Genomic DNA, 14,385 nt, shown 5'->3' with positions numbered 1-14,385 from the left:
CTAAGTCCTTCATAGAAATACTATAGAAGGAGTTGCTCAGAAATCTGGTGGTGAGGATAGCTTGCACACAATTTCTTGAAACTTTCCTAGTACTCATACAAGCTCTCTCCACTAAGTTACCTGATGCCTGAAATGTCTTTTCTGATGGCAGTGGTCCTAGATGCAGGGAAGAATTTCTCCAAGAACACTCTCTTAAGGTCATCCTAGCTGGAGATGGATCCGGGAGCAAGGTAGTACAACCAATCTTTTACCACTCCCTCCAGAGAATGAGGAAAAGCCTTTAGAAAGATATGATCTTCCTGGACATCAGGGGGCTTCATGGTGGAACAAACAATATGGAACTCTTTAAGATGCTTATGAGCATCTTCACCTGCAAGACCATGAAACTTGGGCAGCAAATGTATTAGTCCAGTCTTGAGAACATATGGAACACCCTCATCAGGATATTGAATGCACAAGCTTTCATAAGTGAAATCAGGTGCAGCCATGTTCTCAGTATGAAAATTAGTAGTAGAATGCGCAAAATCACCAGCAACAGAATACTCAAAATGCTCAAAATGCACAAAATGACCAGGATGCACACTATGCCTAACTAATCTATGAAAGGTTCTGTCTATTTCAGGATCAAAGGGTTTTAAATCACCTAGATTACCCCTAGTCATGCACTATTATGCATAATCATCCCCGTAATGTTACGGAACCTAGATTGTTTTCTTTCCGTAATGTTACGGAACCTTGCGGATTACATAATCATCCCTTTTTTGACTCACGGAATGTTACGGAACCTCACTTAATTATGCAACGATGCTTCCATTTGATTTCCGGTGTGTCACGGAAACTTACGGATTGTGCATCAATATTTTTTTGGTTTTCCGGCATGTCTTGGAATTTCACAAATTGCCTAATGATGGGTGCCAAGCACCTCACAAGGACCAAAGAAAGGTCGCATGTCACCAAGCAAAGGTCCCCGGACGAAATTAGGGTATGACAGTTGCTCCTCTTTACTTGTCTTTTATTGGAGATAAAAGGAAAGTAAAGATAAGACACTAATTTCGTTCCTCTCGATTTGACGAGAGTCGCGGGTGACCATAAAATCTCCACATGCAAATGACTTGTTGTTCCCGATATTTCACAAATTGCCTAATGATGGGTGCCAAGCACCTCACAAGGACCAAAGAAAGGTCGCATGTCATCAAGCAAAGGTCCCCGGACGAAAATTAGGGTATGACACTAATTTCGCTCCTCTCGGTTGACGAGAGTCGCGGGTGACCATGACTTGTCGTTCCCATAATTTCACAAATTGCCTAATGATGGGTGCCAAGCACCTCACAAGGACCAAAGAAAGGTCGCATGTCATCAAGCAAAGGTCCCCGGACGAAAATTAGGGTATGACACTAATTTCGCTCCTCTCGGTTGACGAGAGTCGCGGGTGACCATGACTTGTCGTTCCCGGAATTTCACAAATTGCCTAATGATGGGTGCCAAGCACCTCACAAGGACCAAAGAAAGGTCGCATGTCATCAAGCAAAGGTCCCCGGACGAAAATTAGGGTATGACACTAATTTCGCTCCTCTCGGTTGACGAGAGTCGCGGGTGACCATAAAATTTCCGCATGTAAATGACTTGTTGTTCCCGGAGGAACAAAAGGTGCAGAAGACTATGTCAGCCTCTGCATGCTATCAAGCGTTCTGTCTTACAGATAGCAAAAGAATGTTTATACGGATAACCACTCGGGTATTTCCGCGTATCATCGGGCCCGCCGCCTCTGGATGACACAAGGGTGCGGATAACCGTAAGGTATCTCCGCGTATCATCGGGCCCGCCGCCTCTGGATGATACAAGGGTGCAGAATGACCAAATTTGGTCTCTGCTTGTCATCGGGCCCGCCGCCTCTGGATGACAAAAGGGTGCGGATAACCGTAAGGTATCTTCGCGTATCATCGGGCCCGCCGCCTCTGGATGATACAAGGGTGCAGAATGACCAAACTTGGTCTCTTCTTGTCATCGGGCCCGCCGCCTCTGGATGACAAAAGGGTGCGGATAACCATAAGGTATCTCCGCGTATCATCGGGCCCGCCGCCTCTGGATGATACAAGGGTGCAGAATGACCAAACTTGGTCTCTGCTTGTCATCGGGCCCGCCGCCTCTGGATGACAAAAGGGTGCGGATAACCGTAAGGTATCTCCGCGTATCATCGGGCCCGCCGCCTCTGGATGACAAAAGGGTGCGGATAACCGTAAGGTATCTCCGCATATCATCGGGCCCGCCGCCTCTGGATGATACAAGGGTGCACGTCACATGACCTCAGGGTCAGTATGACAAAGATTATGGGGCGGCCGACAAAAGCAAGGCTCTTGCTCCTACGTATCCTCCAATGAGGAACTCAGACCTACGTAGTTCTGGATAACTTGTGAGACTTGAAAAGTCTCCATCGGAAGATGCTGACATCTCCGGAAAGGGCGCAGATGACCACATTGGCCTCTGCTCGTCAATCACACTTGGGGTCACTGAATGACGAGGTGCGAATAACCGTAAGGTGTCTTCGCGGGCTACCAGCTCTTGGGTCATGGCAACAAAAGGCGGTGTGGTCGACAAAAGCGAGGCTCTTGCTCCTACGTATCCTCCAATGAGGAACTCAGACCTACGTAGTTCTGGATAACTTGTGAGACTTGAAAAAGTCTCGGTGTTTTCTCCACTAAAATGCGAACATGCTTTAGCAAAGAGACAAATATTCCAACTGATTTAGAGCAGCATATGCTTTTTTGAGTGAGAAACAATGCGTCTACCGGGGAAGGAGAGTCTGCTGATGAAATCTCCCATAACCATAAATGAGATCTTGGATGTTAGCATTTCGTTTCTAAATGACCATTTAGAGGAAACACTGGGTTCGACAAAAATAGAAGAAAATCACTCAAAGTGTATCAATCTCGCACAGGTAAGTGTTTCATCCTAATTCCGGACCATAGATATGTCATGACTTGACTTTGCAAATTATTTCCTATCAAATCAAAAATTACATGCGTGATCATGGATCAATAGGGCTTCCCTTGGGAATGGGTTTTTTTGGTGGTTTTTTTTTTCGGCTTTTGTGTGTTTTTGGCCTTTGATTTTTCTGGCTTTTTCTTTTTCCGTTTTTTTTTGTTTAGTGCGGGGCGAGAAAAAAAAGTCGCTAGCGCACGGGATTTTGGTTGGTAATCAAAGGGAGAAGACCATTTTAGGTCGTGGTTTCCTTTCCTTCTTTTTTTGTTCATTTGGTGACAATTCTGTATTGTTCAGATATTGTCCGGTCCAAAGACCTCTCAGCACATTTCTTCTGGTTTCTTTGACCAGGAGCTTTCTTCTTTTTTACTTTCTCCCATTCTTTGGTTGGGAATTTTCTTTCTTTTCTTTTTTCTTTCTCCCACTCTTTGATTGGGAATTTCCTTGCTTCCTTTTTTCCTTTGATTGGAAATTTTCCTTCTCTTTTTCTTTGATTGGAAATTTTCCTTCTCTTCTTTTTTGCTTCCGAGGGTAAGGATTGACATTCTCACCCTGGGTCAAGGTTTATGGTGAGTCAGGATTTTGGCTCAAGACTTGTAGAATGGCTAGGCATGATACATGTCAGGGTTTGGTTTGGCTCAAGGATAAAAAGGGATGCCCCACATTATTTCCATGACACAAATGCAAAAATGATGATTTGGAAACCTTATGCAAAACTGGTCATGCATGCACCTATGTGGACACTCAAGTGTCAAATTTTTATGGTCATGTGATGCTAGGGCTCAGGATTCATTTCCTCTATTTTAAATCAACCCAATGTTTCCAAAATATGTTCTTTTATCAATTTATGCATTCATCCGAGTCCATTTCGGGCGTCCGGGGAAATTTCACAGCATTCACCCTTCAGGTGTAGACACATTTTTTCAAAAACTAGTTATGATCAATGAATTTTTTTTCAAAGAAAAGTTGGAAATCATCTCTTTTCAAAAGCATGTCGGTTTTTCAGCTTGACAACTTATTTTTCTTTTTTCTCCTTCTTTTTTTTATCATTATCATTTGTTTATTTCTTTTTCTTGTTTGTTTTTTTTCCCTTCTTTTTTTTTTCATGAGGTATTTTGCTACCTAAACATGTGTATATTTTTGTGAGGTATTTTTGCTATATACATGCATATCCAAGGTATCTTGCCACCTAAACATACATATATATGTTTTGTGAGGTATTTTTTTGCTACATACACGCACATCTAAGGTATCTCTCTACCTAAACATACAAATATATATTTTGTGAAGTATTTTTTTGTTTACATACACGCACATCTAAGGTATCTCTCTACCTAAACATACATATATATATTTTGTGAAGTATTTTTTTGTTTACATGCATGCATATCTAAGGTATTTTCACTACCTAAACATACATATATATATTTTGTGAGGTATGACTACCTTCCGAGCTTGCGCTTGTTTTATTTAAATCCCCAGGATCATGAGCAACTAGGTGCGTCCTACTATAAAAAGTGATCAAATAACAAGCATAGATTCAAAAGGTACTAGGTTGCCTCCTAGTAGCGCTTCTTTAACGTCTTTAGCTGGACGCCTTATGACTTGTCGGTCACTGACCTAGTACTTTGCTTACCTTTGGCTTTGGACTTGGTTGCCTATTGGTCGGCCATGTGTCATAGGCAATACTCAAACCTTTTTGTGGATGAGCAGAGGTGAACTCTAAAGGTGGTGGCGGTGCGTCTATTGCCCGCTACCGACCATCCCAATGCTGCTGTGGTGCTTCGCCCTGCGCCTGCCTGGGGGCGCAGTACTTCTTGATGAAAGCTCGATTGGTAGGAGGGTCTGATGACTTTGCTGGGGGCGACAGACACTCCCTAGAACTGACAGAGACCCATATTTAGAGCTGGAAACTCCAAGACCCTGTTGGACTTCTTCGGGTCCACTGGGTGTCTTGCAGGCGCGATCCCTGCAAACAATAGATGAAATCATAAATCAGTTGAGCGATGTGCATACTTACCTATGATGACGTGACCTTGCCGGGGGGGTACGGGCACCCTGTAGGACTGATAGAGGCCTGTAACCAGAGATGGAAACCCCAGGGCCCTGTTGGACTTTTCCGGGTCCACTGGGTGTCTTGTGGGTGCGATCCCTGCAAACAATAGATCGTATTAGAAATCAGTTGAACTATATGCATACTTACCCATGTCGGGACGACACAGACCAACTGATACTTTTGCAGGGGGAGATTGGCATTGCGGTCGTTGGGCAGAATATTGCTAAGTAGCAATGTCATCTATATCTATGTAAGAGTGGTCATGCTGGTGCGCATGATCCACACTCGTCTCTTTGCAGCGGCACGGGTGAAATCTTACCCCGGTATGCATAGTAGCAGTGTAATAGCCTCCCTCTCTGGTTGTGCTCGCACAGTTGGCCCTCCTCCAATATCAGGGGGTGGCCCAAGAATCGTTAAAAGGAAACTACTGGCCCCTTAACCGGGAGTGCAAGTCTCGGTTAAGCATATAAGGGCAGAGGACCTTAAATTCTCTTAAGGTGTGGATGTGGAGCACACTGAAAATGAGGACACGTAGCCCTCTAAAGGTGAGGGCGTGCAGCCCTTTCAAGGGGAGGATGTGTAGTCCTTTGGAGGTGAGGGCGTGCAGCCCTCTGATGGCGAGGACGTGTAATCCTCTCAAGGTGAGGGCGTGCAGCCCTCTGTTGGCGAGGACGTGTAGTCCTCTCAAGGTGAGGGCTTGTAGCCCTCTGAAGGCGAGGACATGCAGTCCTCTGATGGCGAGGGCGTGTAGCCCTCCGAAGGTTAGGGCGTGTAGCCCTACGAAGGTGAGGACATGCAGTCCTCTGGAGGTGAGGGCGTGCAGCCCTCTGATGGTGAGGACGTGTAGTCCTCTCAAGGCGAGGACGTGTAGTCCTCTCAACGGTGAGGGTAACTAGTACCCAAGGTGAGGGCGTGTAGCCCTCTCAAGGCGAGGACATGTAGTCCTCTGGAGGTGAGGGCGTGCAGCCCTCTGATGGTGAGGACGTGTAGTCCTCTCAAGGCGAGGACGTGTAGTCCTCTCAAGGCGAGGACGTGTAGTCCTCTCAACGGTGAGGGTAACTAGTACCCAAGGTGAGGGCGTGTAGCCCTCTCAAGGCGAGGACATGTAGTCCTCTAGAGGTGAGGGCGTGCAACCCTCTGATGGTGAGGACGTGTAGTCCTCTCAAGGTGAGGACGTGTAGTCCTCTCAACGGTGAGGGTAACTAGTACCCAAGGTGAGGGCGTGTAGCCCTCTCAAGGCGAGGACATGTAGTCCTCTAGAGGTGAGGGCGTGCAGCCCTCTGATGGTGAGGACGTGTAGTCCTCTCAAGGCGAGGACGTGTAGTCCTCTCAACGGTGAGGGTAACTAGTACCCAAGATGAGGGCGTGTAGCCCTCTTAAGGCGAGGACATGTAGTCCTCTAGAGGTGAGGGCACATGACCCTTTGACGGCGAGGACGTGTAGTCCTCTGAAGTTGAAGGTACATGACCCTTTGAAGGCGAGGACGTGTAGTCCTCTGAAGGTGAAGGTTTCTAGTACCCAAGGTGAGGGCGTGTAGCCCTCTCAAGGCGAGGACGTATAGTCCTCTGGAGGTGAGGGCGTGCAGCCCTCTGGTGGTGAGGACGTGTAGTCCTTTCAAGGTGAGGGCATGTAGCCCTCTGACGGTGAGGGTAACTAGTACCCAAGGTGAGGACGTGTAGCCCTCTCAAGGCGAGGACATGTAGTCCTCTGGAGGTGAGGGCGTGCAACCCTCTGATGGTGAGGACGTGTAGTCCTCTCAAGGCGAGGACGTGTAGTCCTCTCAACGGTGAGGGTAACTAGTACCCAAGGTGAGGGCATGTAGCCCTCTCAAGGCGAGGACATGTAGTCCTCTAGAGGTGAGGGCGTGCAGCCCTCTGATGGTGAGGACGTGTAGTCCTCTCAAGGTGAGGACGTGTAGTCCTCTCAACTGTGAGGGTAACTAGTACCCAAGGTGAGGGCGTGTAGCCCTCTCAAGGCGAGGACATGTAGTCCTCTAGAGGTGAGGGCGTGCAGCCCTCTGATGGTGAGGACGTGTAGTCCTCTCAAGGCGAGGACGTGTAGTCCTCTCAACGGTGAGGGTAACTAGTACCCAAGATGAGGGCGTGTAGCCCTCTTAAGGCGAGGACGTGTAGTCCTCTGATGGTGAGGGCGTGCAGCCCTCTGATGGTGAGGACGCGTAGTCCTCTCAAGGCGAGGACGTGTAGTCCTCTCAACAGTGAGGGTAACTTTTACCCAAGGTCCACCCTTATGAGAAAGCAAGAGATCGACTCATCGAGAGGGCCGGTCATCCCAAATCCACAAGATTTGGACATTAGATGTAGGAAATCTATGCAGTTAACATGATTTTTAGGGATGCAGATGCATGCAACCTTTGTCGTGAAATTTGGTAAATGCGGACTTCATTTGAAACAATGCAATGTAATGGAAAGTTGTACAATGTTCATGACATTCTTTCCCTATTTTGTGATTTTGATTTTGATTTGATTTTTTGGAAAACACAGATTGACTGTCCTTTTGAAAAAGGTGATAATTCATGCAACCTCATCCTATCTTTTTGCAAATCTCTCCGGGAATTCCCTCAGAGTGTATGTTCTTTTTGATTTAGTCACTTGACCATTTTGGAGTGACGGCAATGGAGTCGTTTGATGTTTAATCAATCCATTGAAATCTTAGGGTTTGTCTCCCCCCCCCCTTTTTTTCTTGTTTAAAAACATCGACGGATGATAACTTTTTATCTGCCCCTATGTTCACTTGAGGCTCATGCACGATGCCCCTCATTGCCCCAGTGTAAGGCTTTGAGGTACCAATTGTTATCTTTTGTCATGACCTTGTAGCTGGGAACCTATTGGGTGAAAACTTCTAATCTGCCCCTAGGTTCGCTTGAGGTTTTTGCATGGTGCCTTTCATTGCTCCAGTGTAAGGCTTTGAGGTACAATCGTTGTCTTCCGTCATGACCTTGTAGCAAGGAACCTATTGGGTGAGAACTTCTAATCTGCCCCTAGGTTCGTTTGAGGTTTATGCATAGGGCCTTTCATTGCCCCAGCGTAGGGCTTAGAGGTACCAATTGTTGTCTTGTTTTCACAACCTCGCAGTGAGGAAGAATGAAAGATGCAGTTGATTCTTGCAAAAAGAATTTTCCAAGGACGAGAAATAGTTGAAGGATCTTTCAGTTGATGGATTAAGTCAAATGACTCCTATGTAGAAGCAAGATGTTTTGATGTCTTGATGATGCTAAAGGATCAAGTGCTTCTAAGTTTTACTCAAGACAAAAATCCAAGAAAATCAAGATATATGATCAAGTTGATCTCTAGAATCTTTAGGAAGAAGTTTCCAAATTGAAAATACAAAAGGTTTGACCAAAGAATTATATCATTTCAAATTGAGATTTTCTCTATGGTAATCGATTACCAGCAGCTGAAAATGTTTATCACAGTCACTAGAAATTTGAATTCAAAATTTATAACGTGTAATTGATTACACATGGATGGTAATTGATTACCAGCAGTTTATTGAACGTTTTAATTCAAATTTTTAAAACCTGTAATCAATTACACAAGTCTTGTAATTGATTACCAGAGGGGATTTTCAGAATATAATTTCCAAGAGTCACATCTATTCAGATGTTTTATGAATGACAATCAAAGGTGACTTGGAAACACGAATTTAAAGAGACTTTTCATTGCCCAAACAGTTTTATCCTCTCAAAAAGATTCCTTGGTCAACCACTTGCATATTCAATAAAGAATTTTGATTGATCTTCATTATAGAATCTATCTCTTTTAAGAGAGATTTCTTCTTCTCTTCTTCTTATTTCCGAAAAGGGATTAAGAGACCGTGGGTCTCTTGTTGTAGGGGATTCTTGAACACAAGGGAAGGGTTGTCCCAGTGTGCATCGTTAATCCGAAAAGAGAGTGAAAGTTTAATTGGGGAATAATCTTCATATCTTAATTCAACCCCCCTTTTTCTTAAGGTAACTGAGGCCATTTATCCAACATCCTATTCTTGATAACTCACTTCTCTCTAAAAGACAGACTTTCCGGAATGATAAAATGAGGTCACATGAATGTCTTGAAAACACAGTCAATCAAATGCCTCCCTCCCTTTTTTTTGAACTTTTTTTTATTATTTTTATTTATTTTGAAACTTATTGGTTTTGAATTTTACTTGTTGTTTTACGGCACCCCCACCAACGTGCAAGACGAGTAATCTCTGATTGAGCGGTCTTGGAAGTCCAAACTCAGGAGCACAGGTCGCTTGAGCAAACAGACCAATGGCTTGCACCCACATTCCGGTGAAAGTTGAATAAGCAAAGATGCGTTTGTGAGAGGATGAGGGACAAAGATATCAACTTTATCCATTTCATTTAACATTGTAACTGTGGTTTACAATAATGGTACAAACTTGAAAATCCTGATGAGTTATTTAGAGACATCTAACAACAGTTTTCAAAATTGCCCCATGTGTGGCATCTCTTGTCAATGTCAGGATTTACACGTGATTCTCCTCAAATTTCAGCCAGCCTGCATCAATTAGACCTTGCACCTTACGCTTCAAGCCCCTACAATGCTCAATGGAATGCCCCGGAGCTTCTCCATGACAAGCACCACGTTGCGTTCGAGTCGTATTCTCGGAGAAATGGAGGTTGATGAACCTTGGTTAGGGTTATGGCTACCATTGAATTATCAAGTAGATATGGGAGCAAGTCAGCATAGGACACTGGAATTGGGGTGAATTCTAAGGCTTTCTCGCTGCAAAATTCATTTCTTGGTTGGTGTTTTGGTTTACGCTAAAGGTGGTGTTTGTCATTGGAAGTGCGGTAGGTAGGCTTTGTGGTTGATTTTAGGGATGGCCTTTGTGGATAACTGGGTGGTGGGTAAGGAGGAGGTTTGTTATTGGCTGAGTAATGACATTGTTGGGTTGGTGGGAAACTTGGCCGTATAGGAATGGCAGTCACAGCATGGGTTTCTCCCTCTTTCTCACCCTCTTCATTTGCCCCAGTTTTCTCAGTCGTCCTAGTAGGATGATCAAATTTGCCTCTTTTCAGACCCACATTGATCCTTTCACTGGCAAAGACCAAATCTGCAAAGCTTTGAGGGTGCGTAGCCCACCATCTTTTCATAGTAGAGTACCGATAATGTGTCTACCATCACGATTATCGTCTCCCTTTTTGCACATGTTCTGTAGTTGCATCCTATCCGGAACCATGTCAAAATAGTACTGATACTGCCTAACGAAGGCAACCATTAGGTCCTTCCAAGTATGGACTCGGGAAGGTTCCAAGTTAGTGTACCAGTTAACAGCTACCCCAGTAAGACTTTCTTGGAAGAAATGTATTAGCAATTCCTCATCTTTGCGTATGCCCTTATCTTCCGACAATACATCTTTGGATGGTTCTTGGGGCAAGTAGTCCCCTTGTACTTGTCAAAGTCCAGCACCTTGAACTTGGGAGGGGTGATGATATTGGGTATTGGGAACAACTCTTCTAGGTTAGCAAAGGAATAATCTTCACCTCCTTCAATGGCCCTGAGCCTTTCCTCTAGATGATCCAACTTTCCCATTCCTGCCATAGTCATGAGGGTTTTTAACCGCTGTGGAATGTGAGGGTTGTGGTTGTGGGTGACACTGAGGGCCCTCCAAAGTGTTTTGTAGGGGTATACCACCAACTGCTTGCCCTTCAGTGGCATATCCGAGGCAAGGCTCGAAGTCGGCTAGATTGTGGTGGGGCATTCCATGTGTCTCCTCCATGGGTCGAGAGACATGTGCATGATCAGATTGAGGTTGTTGGCTCTTAATGAGTATGGGTGTGGAGTTATTGAGATTTTCATTGAGAGTGTATGCCACATTGGGTGGTGTATAGTTGGGAGGCAAGCCATATGATGGGAAGGCGTGCTCGTTTTGAATTTGCACATCATGGGGTCATCCGTACTTCCCAAATCTTTGCCTACCATATTTGAGGTTGGATGATTCATTTGCTTGAGGCCAGATGGGAGCATCAAGTTCACCTTAGCGACAGCGCTAGTAGTGGCAACTATAACCGCATTGGCTTCCATTATCTTCTTCATGCTCATCATGGCCTCCATCATTGTGGCCATTTGCTCTTTCATGGCCTCCATGTCGGCCTTCATCTTCTCTTGCACCTCCTCTGCTTCACCCATTACTCTAGCTCTAGCACGAGTTCGGTAAGGGCGCCATAAAGCATGTCCTTTTCTTTTTGATAACAATGATTAAGTTCATTTTATTTTATTTTATTTTATTTTTCAAGGAAAGAATGCAATGAGCAATGCAACCAATGAAAAACATGGATGTATGCGAATGATGTACAGTTGAAGCATTGCGAATTTTTACGCAGGATATGGGGTTGAATCAATTTAGATTTTCAACATGGTCTATGACATCTTTGTCAAGGTGAAACTGGAAGTAACAAGGACATCAACAATCCTAAATATGTTTGGCAGTAGACGAAGCAGTGATGTGACTCGATTCATCTTTTGCCCCAATTTTGCAAGACGGTTACTTCCATATTTCAACTTGACTTGATGAACCTTTTTATAAAAGCATGAGCTTGGTTCAACCCCATAACCCAGGGAATGGCAATTTTGATCGCCAATACTTCAACAACATTTCATAGGGATGAAAGACTCGGGAATACGCATACTATGAATAGAGAATGTAATTGTCAAATTGAGATGCCCGAAGAAACATCTTTTCTTAGTTAACTATGCATTAGGTATCATGTTCAATCATTTTGTTTTTAAGTGAAATGGGTTTATGATCCCAACATGGTTGGCTCATGGTACCGAATATATGCAACCAAGAATGCTTCCCTTTTTTGTTTTTGTTTTGTAGAGGAAAATGCAAGGCTCATGCATGAGCAAACATGAAAACAAAAGGTATGCAGTTTGTAGAACAAAAAGTTTGTTGAACGCATATGCATGATGATGCCATGACTCATGCAAAATGTGAGGCTGGAATATGATAACGGACAAATGCAGGAACGATATGTTCATTATGATGTTATGAAGAGATGCTTATGCGATGCATGATATGAATGCATTTTACGGACACGAGAGCCCGGAAAATTATCTCTTCTTACTTGCGCATTTGGGGGCGCAGTGCCCCATGTGTACAATTAAGAAGGTGATATGGACCTTCCGGCTTCCCGTGACAAAGGACGAGACCAACATACAATGCATGCTAGAGATAAAATGTGGGAGTGACTTGATTCGCATTGATTTTTGGAGTAAAAACGTGGGATAAACTCATTTTTTTCAAAAAGTTATAACTAGTCAAGATCTGAGCGACAATACAAACTTCCTAGCGGTTTCTAATCATATGGTCCATTAAGTCTATCATATGCTGACAATAGTTGAGAAGTCTGTGGATCTCCTCGGGGGCGGAGTAGGTGTCCGCCACTGCTTTGGCCTTGGCTAGCAATGGGGGAAGTTCTTGACTCCTGTTCAAAGTAAGAGCAAATCGGTCCGTCCACATTGTTGCCTCTTGGTGCAATGAATCAATTACCCTTTCCCTTGCTTCCCTTTCTACTGATATCTTGGCGTACTCATCCTCTAGCCTTTGCTCGTGAGTCGCCGCTAGATTTAGCTTCTCTTTGCACTTATCGATGATGGCCCACATATTCCCTTCAGTCTCGCTTAACTGTTGGGACAAATTTCTTTTCGACCTAAGGAAAACCTTTAGCTCATCCTTCAAGATCATGCCTTTGACCCATGATGATTCCTTTCACCTCTTCGGAGCTTGAGCTCACTATTGCTGCCCTATAAAGCCCCTCAAAACTTTGCTTTGGTCGTGTTCTTCCTTTCGGGCCTTCTTGGTTTCTCATTCCAAGGCTTCATCGGTGGCCATATTAACGTCCCTTAGTTCATCATACTCTCTTCAGACTTTGATGGCTATGGACTTGAACTTCTCTTTGACTACCCGGGCTCTTTCAAGCTTTGCCTTTAGGGCTTGTACCTCATCACTTTCTTCCAAAGCTTTAACCTCATTGTCTCTCACAGTCTTTAGATTCGGGAGCCAATCCAATCCTTGTGTCCGGACTCTCAGCCACTTATGATAGCCGCCGATGATCCCATTACTGCTTCCCCCAAGCTCTCTGTCCTTTCTTCACACCGCATCACATGCCTTGCGAACTCCTTGGAGTACCTTTGCATTGGGGTCACTGAAACCCCGTGGTGAGGACAGGATTATAATTTATACAACCCCTTGTTCCCATTAAGGGAACATTTGGAAATCCTTCGCATGAAGATTGAATCCTGATTCTTCCTTCCTTCTAGCGAGGGAACCAATTAACAGACGCCCCTCTATGCTAGCCAAGAGTTGGTCCCAATTCGTCTTTCTTTTTTTCGACGCACGAGCGGTGACCTTGTAGCGGATAGACGAGCCTACCTTCTTGGAAAAAAAAGGTGCGAAACCAGCCACACATAGAGAGCCGGTGTACAACAAACAATTCTTGCGCCGCTCTTTTCACATCTCTGATCGAACGTGTCATGCATGGCCAAAATGGCGACGACCGGGCTTTCCTTACCATGATGAAAGGCGAGGAAAGCGTCAATCGCTGCTAGGTCCACTAACCGTTCCATATTCGGAAAGAGGACAACTCCAAAGATCAAAAGCGCCAAGATGTCAATAAAAGAAAGCCCATTCGCCTTGATTTGCCAAGGCCTTTGCCCTTTCCTCCAAACACTTCCTTGGTACTCCGACTACCCCATTCCTGTTTTGCTTTACACGGTCCAACTCTTGTGCTGAGATTTTCACCACCTTGGCAACTCTTGTCGTGGAGGGATAGAACCCAGAGAAAAGATATGGCTTCCTTCCTCCCAGTGGGCATCCCAGGATTTCTTCAAACTCTTTCACAGGCGGCACTAGCTGGAAGTCCTCAAATGTGAAGCACCTTAGGGGCTGGTCATAATACTGGGAAAGGGATGCAATCGGTTCCATGGAGACTTCTACCCTAGCTAGGTCCCAAATCTTACCATAGGCTTTGCGGAAGGCTTGCCGTTGAAGTTGACCCATTAATTGCCCCAACTTTCGTAAACTGGTGACCTCTAAGCTCTTGATTTTGACTTGATAGAACCTCTTTTTAAGCGAAGGCTTTTGACTTGATCCCATGTTTTACTAAAGTGAAATAAAATCTAGTGCGAATCAAAACTCCGACATCTATCATGGGTGGAATGGATGAATGCATGAAGAAATGCATATGACACAGATGCAATTTACGAATACGGGAGCCCGAGAAATTGTTTCCTTCTTGGATACAACGTTTGGGCAGCATGGCACCCAACGTATGTTTTTTAAGAAGGCGACACGGACCCTCCGTCGGTTTGCTAAAGTGAGGG

The sequence above is a fragment of the Glycine soja genome, chromosome 17 (assembly GCF_004193775.1).
Source record: "Glycine soja cultivar W05 chromosome 17, ASM419377v2, whole genome shotgun sequence".
NCBI classification, from domain to species: Eukaryota; Viridiplantae; Streptophyta; class Magnoliopsida; order Fabales; family Fabaceae; genus Glycine; species Glycine soja.
This window is presented reverse-complemented; position numbering follows the sequence as displayed.